Raw genomic sequence first — 10,940 nt, forward strand, 5'->3', positions numbered from 1 at the left:
ATAAGTCTGAACAGTACTACAGTATAAATATACAGACGTACTGAACATATTAAAACAAATATAGCCCAAAATATATTTGATACGGTTCGAGATCAGACATCATGAATTGGAATGCGGTAGATATTGTTGAAGCTAAGCCTTTAGAAAACACTGCTCTAAAATTTATTCTTAAATATTAAAAATATATTGCGAGTGCTGACTGACTAACATTGGAACCAGTTTCTTGTCGATGTTCCAGTGACGCAACCAGTATTTCAGATTCCTATGTTTCTCCTCTCTGATATGTACGAGAGTTTAAGCAAGATGTGATATTTTAAGCACTAGGGATTCCCATTTTAGAACATAGATTAAATATGCTGTATCAATATTTACTAAACAGTTTTAAAAAAATTAAATGTTATTTTAGTGTGTACATGTTGTATAATTACTTTAGAAATAAACTGCACATATGTGGTATGTTTTAAATATATCGATGAAGATTACAATGAAATGAATAATGTCCTATCACTACAGTACTCAGACTCTTCTCTTTTACCTAGTTCTCCTAGGTATGTTTAGTTTATCTTTAACAATTGTATATATATATGAACATATGGGTATCTAATTTCCTTTTTATAATTTTCTAAACGTCTCGCTCGCCTGCTCTGGTGCGAAAAACAAATTGCGTTGTAACCACATGACTGCAAATCTTGGAATAACCAGATTAGCAGAAAAGCAAAGCGAAAGTATTCGGAGCTGTGCTTCTCGTTTTTCACTACAAGTTTTGTATTTAAAGTTTGAAGAAAAAAATCACCCCATCTCTGCAGTTGTTTTAGCCCTAATATGGGCATTGCGTTTTGAGTGCGTGCGTAAAACCACTTCATGAGTCTTTCTAAGGAGTTCAATATATTAAAAACGCGCTAGACGCGACATGCTAAATATAAGTTATGATTTTTTTTTCTTTTCTAGAATGATTGCTTTGGCATTAATAAGCATTCATTCACATATGCGACAAGTGCTTACTTTATACTGCCTACAAAAACAGATATCCCTCAAGTGATCATACCTGAGTCATGATCACTCGAGGTGATAATGACTCAGGCAATGTTGCCTGACGGAGCTTTCTAAAGCCCCATCAAGCAACATTGGCGCTTGACATTCTTTGGGCACGAGGAATGTGATCGGACAGGTGCAATCGTCGAGCACTGACGCAGTTTTCATTTTCGAAGTCAGAAAAGCCGAACTCATGCCGAACGAAGACCCAGCGCTCGTGTCGAACACACGCTCATAGTACGTGCCCAGACAAAGGCAGACTGGAATAGTTAGTTCAGCAGCTACTATATAGTGTGCACTTTTGAAAAAAATAGTCTACTGACCGAAATGTGATGGACATAGTTTATTAGCATTAGAATGAAGCAGATAAAGAAATATAGCGTTGCTTTGATAAATGTACTACGCATGTTACTTTAGAGTTTAATTTTGCGTAATCAGGTCGTTTTTTACTTCATAGTTTATTTGTATTTTGTGTTACTCTTTCCCAATAGCCTTCCACATCTTTCTTAAAAGATAGGCTAGATCTTTTAGTTGCGAAGTTTTGGTTTTGTCGTCTACTGAACAAGTATGAAAGCATACCCCGGAGTGACCACTTTTTTTTTGTCGGCCCTTGACGTCGACATCGAAGGAGTAAAAAAGAATATATCACTGTCTACGGAAGATTTTTCGAGTCACCTTTGTCATAGTTGTTGAATATTGTGCGACGAAATTTTATAATTCCATCTATAAATTCAGGTGAGAGTGAGTGCATCAGTGACATTTATCAGTAGCTCTGACTTTTGGCGAACGAGATAATGCTCGTATATTGTGCATGCCCTTATTTATATACGAGACTTGTGATCGGGTGTGCTAATGTGGCATTTTGTCGAGTTCAGTTTCCGCAGCACATCTCGTACACTTCAGTTTTCATCGATGCCAATTGTCCTGTGAACTCTTCTTTTCATCGGATGTGGAATTAAAACGAAATATTAACTATTCCTCTACACTAAGATTATTAATCGCTATTTTTATTATAAGCTAGTTTTAAAGCTCAACATTGATAATAGCTTTGCCTATTTGGTAACGATTGCTTCAAAATTTTATTAATATGTGGACACCTTAGAGCTGCTTGAAAAACGCATAGATAGGATATGTAACAATTAAACTTTTTTAAGTAACTCTCGCTGCCTTTCAGTGTGGTTTCACCACAATATTGCTTATGATATGTGCATCTGCTAGCTTTTGTGAACAATATAGTCTGCATGGTAAGAGAGAGCATGATGTTTTACGCTCTTATGTAAAAATTAGCGCCAAAAGGTATACTGAATTTGTTCTTTCAAATCGCTTTATTTTGTCCTTCACAGTTCCCAAACTTTCTCTGTAGATTGCAGTTATTTCGCCAACAATCCTTCCACCGAAAACAACAGACACTCGAATATTTTTCCAAGTTTTTCTGAGTGCAAGACAGATTGCCGTGACACTCAAAATGTACTAAATGTTTGCCATAAGTATAGGAATAACAAGTAAAGAGATACAAATGTTTAAAGGAAATGTAAAAAATGAGGTTTTGGTGAGAAACAAAAACGTGATATATAAAACAAAGAGGGAATGCACACCAAATCACTACAGATCAAGCTACTAGTTCAATACTTTGTGTCTGTTTTATCTCTTTCAATTTGTCCTGTTATAATGGCGTAGAATCTGAAAAATTAAGGTCAATATTACAATATGCCTAGCGAAAACAACCAAGTAAAATGTTTTGTATCTCTCAAGCCAGCTGGTTTTTGTTTGAATTTGTGTGAACATACGTTTTTTTTTTATATCACTAACTTCAGAATGGCTCACGGTCATCGATTTCACCGTGTCTTTTTTTTTTCTCCCTCAGAACTTTGGTTTACTTTCGTCTTGTTTACGTGGGTAAGGTTTCAATGAGAATGGAAAATGTATGGCGCGGGGTAACAACGCTCTTCCTTCATGCCGACGTGACACTTTTGTCCAGTAGGGATCAATACATGCCTACTTTAAAAGTAGTTTGAGGTTGATTTTTATTTCTGGTTTCTTTAGTTTATGCCGTATTCGCCATCTGTTCTACAAAGAAAATCCCCTTTTGAACTTCTTCGAGCAGTATAATATCCCCAGGTTTTGAACATTTGAAATTAAATTTGCGGCCAAGCAAGTTGTTCTATTTTGTTAAACATTTTTTTCTTATGTTGAAAATCGACAAGTATATTTTGTACTAGAATAACTGAATATTTGGGGACAACATATTTGGAGTCAGAGGAAAGAAAACACTTGGAAATGTCTTGAAAGCCATACATATCTAAGTTCATTTCGCCTTAGAAACACAAACACTGGTTCGTGTGTTTTGATACGCGAGCGAAGTCCTTGCTACCAGCGCGAGCTTATTCTACTGAGCGTGGCTTACACTGCACTAGGTGAAGCGATATCTTATAACGCGGGCTACGCGCCAGCGTATCGTTGCGTCATGATGCATGGGCAGACAGATATAAAAGGATTGAAAAAGAATAAACGAAGGCTTGTTGGCTCTGAAAAGAACTTCGTGATTGTCGTTCCTTCGTGGCTCCTGCCGCAACGCGTCATGGTGTCAGGAGCGGGGTCCGTCTGGCCAGGAATATGCCCGAAGATCAAGCTATGGAGACACCTGTACCAGCTGAAGGGAGACTGGGTTTGCAACCACCACAAAAACTGGACTTTGACAAAGCGTCAGAATAGCCAGTGTGGATTCAAGAGTTCAAAGACTTTTTTGCAAGCGGTCTGAACGAATAAAGCGGCCCAGGTTCAGGTCATAACCCTCCTCTATACCCTAGGAAGGCAGGGACAGCAAATTTTCGCAGCCTTCGGCCTGAGCAGGGAAGACTCCAGAGACTACGAGAGAGTCGAAAAGAAGTTTAATGAGTCCTTCGTGAAAGAAAGAAACTTCATTTACTAGAGCGCCTGATTTCATCGGCGTGTGCAGAATCCAGACGAGACCATCGACCAGTACGTGACAACGCTTAAAACCCTAGCAGACTGCTGTGATTTTGGGGACTTCAAACAATGAATGCTGCGTGATCAACTGTTCGTCGGCATGCGGGACGGAAAGCTGTCGGAAACGCTTCTGATGGACTCACAGCTTACGCTTTCTTCTGCGTTGGCAAAAGCAAGGTTGAAAAAGACAATACGACAGCAGCAACGAAAACTGCGTCCCGAGGAATCACCTGTAACATCTGAGGGCGTCAACATTTCTATTCATTTCATTTGTTGTTGCTCAAAGACATCCTTTCGGACGTATTACATGAACGGGGATTTGAAAAAAAAATCATACATAGCACAATACACATAAAACTTTGGGTTCAACGATCAAACTCGAGGATTTGGGGAAAAAATCACACAAAAAGATAATACATATAAAACGTAGTGTTCAGAAACGATCAAATAAGAAAGAGCCAGATCAGAGGGACCATCGATTGGCTCAAGTAATGTATACAATGCCAAGCACATTAAAACCGAAAACAGGTTATCATCTTGGAAACCTAATTCAGCAATAAATCGCTACATTTTTTAACAACAACTGGTCATGTTGAGTTGCCACAGAGACTGGGAGTGCGTTCCAATCTGAAATACACAAAACTAACGGAGATGAGAGGAATAAATTAGTGCCTGATGCAAAAAGTTCCACTTTCTGGGTGTTATCACATGGGGCCGAAATATAGGTTGCAGGCCTACAGAAAGTTTGCCTGAAAGTAGAGTCAGTGTAATAAATTCGATGAAAAAAAGAAAAGCGTGAACTTTTCTGTCTTATTTTCAAACACGACAGACCCAGATTTTGTTTTAAACTCGTGGCACTGGTTTGCTAAGGGTGTTTTCCAGAAATAAAACGGACGGCTTTGTTTCGCAAGGCCTCAAGACTTTTAAGAAGATAATTTTGGTGCGGGCTCCACATTATATTTGAATATTCTAGTTTTGGTATAATTATTGTTTTATGGACAAGCAGGCGTGTTTCTTGGGTTGCTGGTACAACGTACGCCTTAGGAAACAGTTTTCTAGATGCGTTTAATATGATGTTTTCAATGTGCTCGTTCCAAGTTAAGCTCAGTGTGAAATGGACACCTAGAAATTTATACGACGTGGCAACTTCTAATTCGAGACAGAGGAGGCTGTACTGGGTTAATATCACATTAGTTTTATTAATTACTCTCATTAGCTGGAATTTTCTGATGTTAATGTTAAGCTGCCATTTTAAGCACCAATTACTCATTTTTTCAAGGTCAATTCGTAGAGCGCGACTGTCATCAGTACTAGTTATTTCCCGACATAAAACACAATCGTCTGCCCACAACTTGATTGTCGATGTTAAGGTGGATGGAAAATTATTGATATAAATTAGAAACAAGTGGGGGTCAATTACGCTACCCTGAGGAACGCCTGATGTCACGGGAAGTTTTGAGGAAAGGGTATCGTTTAACTTTACTGATTGGGTTCTACCATGCAAAAACGCTGCAATCCATTCCACGATAGATGGGTCTATTTGAAGATGGGACAATTTTAAAAGTAGGCGACAATGGGGAACTGTATCAAATGCCTTTGCAAAGTCGATAAAGATCACATCAGTCTGGGTGCCAGCATGAGTGTTAAAGTGCAAATCCGTGATGAACTCAAATAGTTGAGTATTGCATGAGGGGTTTTGTCCAAAGCCGTGCTGATTCGAAAAAAGGAAGTCATTGCTGTCGAGATGGGACATAATAGCTGTAAAAATGACGTGTTCCATGATCTTGCACAAAACGGTAGTGAGGGAGAGAGGCCGATAATTGGAAGGGTCAGACTTTATGACAGATTTGAAGATTGGTTTAACGATAGAAAAACCCCAGTCAGTTGGAACAGTGCTAGAATCGAGACTCAGCTGAAATAGTAGAGAGAAAAAAAAAGAGGCCGAGTGGTTTAACATTTCTAGTATCTTTGAAGATATTGCATCATCGCTGGCGGCGCAGTGAAACGGTAGTTTATCAATACGTTTAGCAATACCATTTCTTTTGAATAAAATAGAAGACATGGGTGCGAATTGAAACTCCGGTGGCAAACGAAGCGGGAATGATTTTTCAGTCAATACCGTCGAGAAGAAACTATTTTGCATACGACCCGCATCGCTGTCGGACAAGCAGTCACCCTCTTGGTTTGTGAACAACAAATTACTTCGAGTTTCACTAGGATTTAAGATTTTCCAGAACTTACGAGGATCGCTTCTTAACCTGTGTCAGTTTGACTCCGAAAAACTCTTTTTTTTTCTTTTATAATTTCCTTTTTTATACTTTTCGACCAAAGACTTTGTGGCATCAAATCATCGTCTCCGTTAGTTCCTTTTGCTTTTTGAAACCTCTCCTTTTTGTTAAACATGCGTTTGAGGGAATTTGGTGAAAAAAGGATGAGAGATAGCTGGATGCGATATTAATCTTAGGAATGTTGGTTGACACCATATTCCAAATTTCGTGTATAAATAGGGTCTAATTTTCTTCGACGGAGCGATCTTGATAATGAGCCAAAAAATCTAAAAATACATTTAGCGAGATATTCATAACTTCCATATTTGCCCGGGCATAGTTAAATATTGTCTTGCGATTATTTGCTCGGTTTTCGGAGGTAAAGGTAGTTTTAACGTGAATATTCGCATGGCCACTGATGAAATCTAGGACATTTATTGTGCTTACTTGGTCAGGGTTGTTAACAAAAATATATCTAAGACCGCATTGCCTCGGGTAGCGGTGTTTACTAGTTAGTGCACCCCGAAACAGTTAGACGAAGCAATAAAATAATTGCAGCGACCCGGATTTCCACACTGAAATGAGGGACTAAGCGTCGCCCTGTCTACACTGGAAAATTGAAGTCGCCCGCTCATAATATGTCGTCGTTTGGGTAAGCTTCTGTTAAGTCCGCTAGACAACTATACATCGCATCATGAAATTCGCTGGGGTTTGTGTTCGGCGGACGATAACGTGCGCCGATTAAAACTTAAAAAAAAACCCAGCTGCAGACGTATCCACAACGTTTGAAGAAACGTGTCAGAAGTTATTAACGTACATTTTAAATTACCTTCAACTGCAATGAGTACACCACCGCCCCCTTGCATTTGGGCGGTCTTTACGGTATAGGCTGTATTCTTTGTTCAGCGTTAACTCTTTGTTGTCTACGCCTGAAGTCAACCAAGTTTCAGTTCCAATGATTACGTGAGGTTTGCAAAAGCGCGGTGATGTAATAAAATTCATCTTGCTTTAAAAGTGAACTAGGACAATTAACAACAAAAAAGGACAATGTTGGATTAACAGAACGTTGACGTACATTCCCATTCCGTCAGTCGTTTGAACGAATAACTTCTGGTGGTCTTTGAACAGGTGTGACAGTTTCGGTAGCATAGTTATACACATACGTTTTATTACCAACATTCAATTGATTGAACGAAAGTTTGTACGTAATATGTTGATCCCTAAACCGGGTGGCGAAATCGAGCATTTTTTTCTTTCGAAACGCACTCTCGGCGAAAAATCCTCCGAAACCAACACCCCCGGCGGTACGTTTTCTTTTTTTTTTTAATTTGACAGCGTTTCGAAGAACGTTATTTTTGGCTTTGAAGCTGAGAAAGTGGACGATTATTACACGGTTTGAACCTAGACGCTTTGGCCCCAGTCGATGGGCTCTTTCTATTTCGCCGAGGATAGACGTCAGTTTTTCTTTGATAAGGGTTGTGGTGTGTCACTCCAAGTTTCGTTTTCACGTTCCGGCAAACCGCCAAATATTAGATTGTTTCTCCGCATTTGACCATTCATGTCATCCAGAGAATTTCTTACCCCAGAAAGTTGTTCATGCGCAGTCTTTGATCCCCGCTCCACAATACCAAGTGTTTTGGTGACCTTAGCCGGGTTTTCCTTTATTTGGCCCATTTCTGCAACTCTGAGTTCCACGCTGGACACATGAGAGTTCTGATCTGCAATACCTTTGTTGATATCGTTTAATTTGGATACCTTTTCCCTCTGGTTTTGATTGATACTTACTATCACGCGTTACTGTAATTTTGTTACTTTTTTGATAACTTGTAACTGTAACGAGTTACTTTTTAAAATTGTAACTTGTAACTGTAGTTCTATTACTGTTTTCTGAGGTAACGATGAATGTAACGACGTTACTTGGGTCGTTACTTTCCAGTTTTTTTTTTATGAATAACATGATTGAACGAATACAATCTAGCTATGCTTGCATTTTCCAAATTGTCTGTTCCGACATTTCGAGCGTCAAATTGGCCATGCTTGTGAATACGTTCTTTGTCGCAAGTCACGACCCGAATATGGCCACGTACTGATCTGATAAAAAAAAAAATCTAGTTATCTCTATGACGCGCGTGTGCTTTATGACTCAACACTTACGTCTCAGTATTTTGAAGCACTATCTATGCTGCGGCTCTTTTTTCTGCGCAACGCTTTTTAATCGGGTGAATCAACCGTGAAACAACAATACACACGAAGGGCACTGAGAGTATGTCGTATCTTGATTAGCGCCACTGCTCCGCAGTGCGCATGTTCGTGTTTTGATTTGCACCACTACTCCGACATGGTGTCAACAGTTGAAGCAAAATTTACTGATGTTTGCGCTGGGTTTGCTCGTTGCTCTGGTTGCGCGGGGTCCGTTCAGTAAGTGTAGGGACGTGTTCGCCATCAAACGTGGGAAAATTAGTCACTAATTTCGAGAAGCAACTGCTGCTATGATACAATATGAAGTGAAAAGCATACTTTTTTACTTTTATTGAATAAAACTTGACGAGTGGCGTTTCAAGTGTTTCCTAAATTTTTTTTGTGTTATAGAAAAGTAACTGAAAATTAACGTCGTTACTTTTTAAAAATAACTGTAACTGTAACGAGTTACACTTTTGATGCGGTAACAGTAACGGCAACTTTGCTACATTTTTCTGAAAGTAACTGTAACTGTAACGAATTACTTTTTAAAAGTAACTTACCCAAGATTGCTTGCTATCGACTATCAATGAATTCTAGCAATTTTTTTTTTTCTCAGCGTTAGTGCGGCCTGGGTTTAGCTGAACGTCACCTGCTGAAGAAAGTAGTGAAAAACTACCGTCAGGACAGCGAGAAGTTTGAAATGACTAAATGCTCCCAAAAGCAGAAATGTTGAACTGTCTTTGTGCTAACTGGAGAGTCTTTCTTTTCAAGCAGGGTCAGAACCTTCCGACTCGATTGGGTACGTCACAACGTCAATACCCATTTATACACTCGGATGGGATTTGCAGTCAAAGTAACTAAAAAAAAACAACACGGCAAGGACTAAGGAATTATTCAAGTGCACAGACATGTGAATCGCGACACGAGTAGTGCACTGCCAAAGCTTGGCTGGGAATCCCGAGGCGGCTGTCCTGCCAATCTTTTTTGTAGCCTTCTGACGAGGTCACGAGGTGGTGACGTGGCTTCGGCTGACGAGATGATGTTACAGATTGTTGTTCCAAAGTCTGATGACGACGCTTGGGATTGTGGCGGCACGTGGCGAACCAAAACGTTGCCCAGCCGGCAACCGACGATGCTCGCTCAAGGGTGGTTGATGCTCTTGTGAAAGATTCGCGACACGTTTCGTGCACTGCAAGGCAAAACAACGACGCAGTAAGACGCTACAGTGGAATATCGTGGCGTCAAGGACGCGAAAAACTGGCGTCTTCTCGGAAGTGGATCTTTTCGTCCTGTGGGGGAACCAGCGCTTATGGTTAGCCTGTCTAGCGAGAGCGGCCAAGTGCTTCAACAGCAGCAACCGAGGCCATTTCAGCAAGGTTTGCAGAGCCGGAGCGGGAGAACCGCTAAAGGTACGAGGGGTTGCCCTTGAAGAAAAACTTGTATATCTGTTTAAGCAACCCGCAGATGCAGCGGCCGCGAAAGCACGGTATGTGCAGATAAACGGTGTTCCTGTCTTTGCGAAAGTAGACTCGTGTGCCGAAGTGTCTGTTGTTCCATGTACGTTCGCAGACATCCCGACTACAAACTGACGAAGATTGATTCCCAGCTTCTGCCACGAAAACTACGGTCGGAAGTGTTGTCTCGGTTGCACGAAGGTCACCAAGGCGTCAACAGATGACGGGCACATGGTCGAGAGTGCGTTTGGTGGCCAGGCTTGAGCAAGCAGATTTTCATTACGGTCCGTAACTGTGAAGTATGTGCTCAATTCGCTAACCTAAGCTCGGAGCCAATGATGCCTTCGTCTACTCCAGACTTCCCGTGTCAGAAGCTGGGAATCAATCTTTGTCAGATAAAATGGGCGGACTCTCTAGATATCTCGATGTTTCAGCTCTTTCATTAGCTACGAGAGCAGCGGTGATCGAGCAGTTTAAGCGTATTTTCGCGCGTCATGGAATCCCGCAAACGGTAATTTCTGATAACGGACCGCAGTTTGTGTCGTCTCGAGTTCGGGAGGTTCCCGGAAACGTACGGCTTTTACCACCGAACAACAACACGCGATACCCACAGGCCAATGGGGAGGCAGAACGAATGATCCCAACAGTCAAAAGATTGGTGCAAATGGTCACCTGATGCTAACCTTGCGTTGTTGGCTTACAGGTTGACTCTGGGTACAACTGGAAAGAGTCGCGCTGAGATACTAATAGGTGGACGACTATGACAAGGTGCTATAGGTGGCGCAGGGAGAAAGGAGGTCCCAGCAAAACAAGATTTGAGGGGGGGGGGGGGGGCAACCCCCTGGCTACGCCTGAAGAAGCTCCTTCCTGGTTTCTGAAACACCCCCTACAAATACTACTTCCGGAGCCACAGTTAATAATTACGTGCGGGAAATAGTATTGGGAGACGTTAGATATGTAAATGTTCATTTCACATAATTAACCACAACAAAACTGGCAGGCTTCGTTGTCAAAACTTAATGCAGCACTAGAAGGATAC

The 10,940-nt window shown here is 40.8% G+C and overlaps 1 pseudogene; it reads left to right on the top strand.

Annotated features, from left to right (window-relative positions):
* The first annotated feature begins 3,949 nt into the window (after positions 1-3,949).
* On the top strand, positions 3,950-10,640 carry LOC115328329 (annotated as a pseudogene).
* The last annotated feature ends 300 nt before the right edge of the window (positions 10,641-10,940 follow it).

This window comes from Ixodes scapularis, unplaced genomic scaffold (genome assembly GCF_016920785.2).
Source record: "Ixodes scapularis isolate PalLabHiFi unplaced genomic scaffold, ASM1692078v2 PGA_scaffold8__174_contigs__length_109621045, whole genome shotgun sequence".
Taxonomy (NCBI): Eukaryota; Metazoa; Arthropoda; class Arachnida; order Ixodida; family Ixodidae; genus Ixodes; species Ixodes scapularis.